We start from the raw sequence: 4402 nt of genomic DNA, 5'->3' as shown, positions 1-4402 counted from the left end.
GGGGGCCAGAAGGCAGGCCATCTCCTTGGGACTCCTTCTACACCATTTTTAACTTGGTCTATCCCCTGAGGCACCTACAATGTAATTTCAGGAGCCACAATTACTACTTGTGAGGACACCTATGTCTCTCCTGACTTCCAGCCACCCTGTTCCACCCATCCCCTCAATCCTGGGGTCAGCTCTGTCCCCAGTCTGGCGAGTCAGAGCAGGTGGACATCAAGCCACTCTGGCTTCTAGTTCCTCTGTGCACCTCACTTCTAGTAACAGTCCCTTTGCCTCACACGCTGGGCTCTGAGCTGTCCCCTGCCTTGTCGTCTGAGCCTGGACATTCAGCAGTTACCCCATTCCTCCAGTCAGGGCCATCCTCCCAGGGGACTGAAGACAAGCTCAATGAACTCCATTAGATTGGGCAGATTCTTGCAGATCCCACGTGCAGAACAACAGTTAGGGCTGAGATCTACCACATAATGTCACTAGGGACAGGAACCCAGGCGGGGTGAAACAAAATTGATGCTAACGACATTCTTATTCTCTCTGCCAACCCCCTCAAAGTGCCATGGGCCACCTGCCAGAAAGGGAGGCAGAATCACTGCCGCAGCCTGGCTTTCTCGTTGCCAGCTCTCTCCAGGGAAGACCAACACCAGCCTTCCCGACACGGCTGCCACCAGGCACTTCAGCCAGAGAGCCAGTGGAGGTTACCAGCCCAGGACCTTTGAAAACTCTGAGCTCCTTATGGACATGGATTGTATTCCGCTCCCTAATTCCTCAAGATTAACATATATGGATGTTCAATAAAAGGCGACAAAGCAGTTAGAAAATAATTGGTAGATCCATAAAGCATTTATTAAGCACCAATGTACCAAATCCACACTAAGCCTGAACACAATAACCCTCTCACTTGCCTGATCCAAAATACCCTTGACCTCTGACCCCTCCTCCATTCCATTCTATCTCTTTGTCTGCCACCACCTCAGTCCAAACTGCTGCTATGACATCTGACTCACATTCTGCAAACACTTTCTTCTTGGTCTCTTTGCCTCCCTTTTCATACCCTTCTAATCCATTCTCTAAACCACAGCCAGAGTGATCTTTACAAAATGCACGTCTGGCCGCGTGACTTAAACCCTTCAGTATTTAGCCGTTGTTCTTAGGACATGGAGCAGCATCCTCATCTTGGCCAGTCAAGGCCCAGCATGGTCTGAATGACCCCAGGCTCTCCTGGTAACACAAGACCCTCCCCAACCTCCCTCCACCCTGGGCTCTCTGGCCTTCTTGCACACACGGGGCACTTGCCCACACTCCCCAACTCAACTTTCTCTTTCTAAGTCTACTCAGCAAGGAAAGTTCCCCCCTAAAATTCAACTTCGACATCTTCCTTTGTTGTGGCTTGCTGAGAGCCTTATTTTTCTTTTCCATAATATGCATTCATGTATTCTTTGTTATGATTATTCAGTTCCATGAGAGTAGGCACCGTACCTCTTTTTAATCACCGTAGTAACTCCAACCTTCAACACAGAGCTAGCGTATAGTAGACCCTCAATTCACAGTTATTGAATGAATGAATGATGACTGAATGAATGGCAGTCGTTTATGAGGGAAGGAAAGCACACAGTTTCTCCCTTTATGGGGATACAGAACAAGACTGGGGATCTGCAAATGGCCGATATTATGAGTAAATGAGCTCTGCTCCCAGGCTAGAGCCAACAGGGACAGAGCTACCCATAACCCCGAACTACACAAAGAAAGGGGCACTCTTAGGAGAGCAATTCAGCCTGGTATCAGAAGCCAACTTCATTTAAAGAGGCATAACACTTTAATTATTGTGGCATTCCAAAGGGCTAATACAGCTGAGAACTAATTGCTGGTAAAGAATGCCTGGGTGAGGTCAATAAGCGCTCAACAAAGCTAACCTGCTAGTACAAGGAGATGATGACACTGCAAATTAGTATGCCAGAAGCAGCCAAAACATATTCATTGTGTTAATAAAAATGCCTAAGTATATCAGACATTTTTGAGCTTATTATTCATATTAGTTATAATATGGAAATCAAATTTTATTTCTAAATTGCAATCAGATGATACTGTCTATTAAAACTTTAATAGCAAGCCAAATTAAGCAATGCTACAGGTTACATATTAGTAATCTTCTTTGGTTATAACTCATATTTTTTTTAATTTTGTTATGAATCATCATGAGAATGAAGTAAAATAAGATAACTTTCCAAAATGAACTGAAAAGACTTTTCTTTGGTGGAACAGAGAAGCTATTTAAGAGTTCGAATTAGTAATACTATCTTAGTGAAATAAAGAGAAGCATTAATGCAAAGCTTCACATTAGTGAAAATAATTTACCTTCTTCTTTCAGAGCACTGAGAAGTAAGGGCTGGAAGGGTCCTTAAGAGGTCAAATAATCAAGTCTCCTGTTCCAAGATAAAACTACATAAAATCCTACTTTTTTTTTTCTTTTTTTTTTTTTCGGGCTGGTGGGACTTGATTCCAGAAGAATCCCTCAACCTCGATGTATTTATTCAAAATGCAGAGGAAACAAATGAGGCAATGTGGTTCTGAGTGGAGGGTCAGCCGATCGGCAGCAGTCAGCGAAAGCATGGACAGGTCATGCCTCTTTCTCGTAAGTGCGAGTGCAAACTACACTACCGTGGGTGAGTGTCAGGATAAGTTTTCCATCACTTAGCTCCTGCACAAGTGTCGTCTCTTGCCCATCCCACTTCTACAGGTGGACAAGTTTGCCTCCATCCAGTGTCACAGTGGATTTGACCTTCCTGTCATCTGCTGTTGTCTCATCAAACTCCACCCCAAGCTTAAAGCTGATCTCTGTGTTCTTGAAGGTGCTGTGTGTCTTTAGTATGATAGTGTCCCCATTCTTTTCGATGACTGTGGTAGGCTTGGTCATGTTGGCCACCTGCCTGGTAGCAAAACCCACCCCGATTGACTTCATGTAGTCATTGAAATTCTTGCTATCCACTAGCTTCCAGGTACCCAAGAAGGCGTCCACCATGGTGATGCTGGGCTAGGTTGAGAAAGCAGCTACAAGAAGGCAGGCGTGCAAGAATTCCACACTGGCCATAAAATCCTACTGTTAAGGCTGACACCCTATTTAGGACCAACATCATCTTATTTCTTTGTCCAAAAGGCATCTCCCTTTACTTAAACGTATTTGAATTCCCCGTTGCTCCTTATACATAGTAGGTGCTCAATAAATGCTTGAAAAATTAATTTAATAAATAAATCAATCACAAGGTAACCACTAAAAGCATTTGTTGATACTATATTAACATATAAAATACCTCAAGCAATGCTTGGCACATGGAAGGTGCTTAATAAACACAAGGTTTCTTTTTCCTGATACGTACAGGTGAGAATAGCAGTCATTTCTTTGTCCAGCTAAAAATCATTGTATTGACAATAGATAATATTGATTGAGTGGTTACCATTGCCAGACACTGTGCCAAGCTCTTTATGTATATTATCACATTATTTACTCACAGCCCTTGTAGGAGCAGGTGCTATTATTACTTGCATTTTATACATGGGGGAAATGAGGTTCTGAACAATAAGTAGCTTGCCCAAAGCTATAGAGCTTCTCCTGATAGAGTCAGACTGAGCCCCACAGGTCCATGCCAGGGCTGGTGCTCTAATTGCTGGACAACATCTCTGTACATACAAGAAAGGCTTCAGTAGCAGTTTGTCTTGCCCTCTAGAACTCTGCCCAAGGCTCTCCCAGACACTCAGCGTGTGAAGAATGATGGGGTTTGCATCAGACTATATTTGCTCACCTCTTCTGCATCCTCAGATGAGAGGAAGCCTGTCAGAGAGAAAGCCCTGAGTAGCCACAGGAGTTCCCTTCCTGACCCTGGACACAGAGCTTCCTCAAGCTACTGTGGCTCACGTGTAATGATGCCCATGATTAGAGTAAGTCAGCTGGGATTCCTTTGCCCTCTGGGGATCTGAGAATAATTGGCCCAGACTTTTCCCAAGTCCAGAGTCCAAGGCCATCCCCTGACTTTTGCATGTTTCATGCCTATAGCATCTGGATCCATGCGTGCTGTGTGCACTGAGTTGCTAGTGTCTCCCCAAGATTCATGTTCACCAGAAACCTCAGAATGTGACCTTACTTGGAAGTAGGGCCTTTGCAGACATGGCCAACTGAAGGTGAAGTCATGCTGGATAAAGGTGGGCCCTAAATCCTCCTTACAGGGAGAGAGAGATTTGGAGACACACAGACACACACACACAGGGAAGTTGGCCATGTGGAGGTGGAGCCAGAGGCTGTGGTCATGTAAGGAGTCCTACTGATTGTTGGAGGGCCACTGGAAGCAGAAGAGGCATAGAGAATTCTTCCCAGAGCTTTCAGAAAGCACACAGCCCTGTGGACACCCAAATT

General features: G+C 44.8%; 1 pseudogene; it reads right to left on the bottom strand.

Moving 5' to 3' along the window:
- Positions 1 to 2487: 2487 nt before the first annotated feature.
- LOC128571874 (fatty acid-binding protein, heart-like) lies at positions 2488 to 3077 on the bottom strand (annotated as a pseudogene).
- Between the last annotated feature and the right edge of the window lie 1325 nt (positions 3078 to 4402).

Source organism: Nycticebus coucang, chromosome 19 (assembly GCF_027406575.1).
Source record: "Nycticebus coucang isolate mNycCou1 chromosome 19, mNycCou1.pri, whole genome shotgun sequence".
Lineage (NCBI taxonomy): Eukaryota > Metazoa > Chordata > Mammalia > Primates > Lorisidae > Nycticebus > Nycticebus coucang.
Note: the sequence above shows the minus strand (reverse complement) of the source record. Positions and strands in the feature narration are given on the sequence as shown.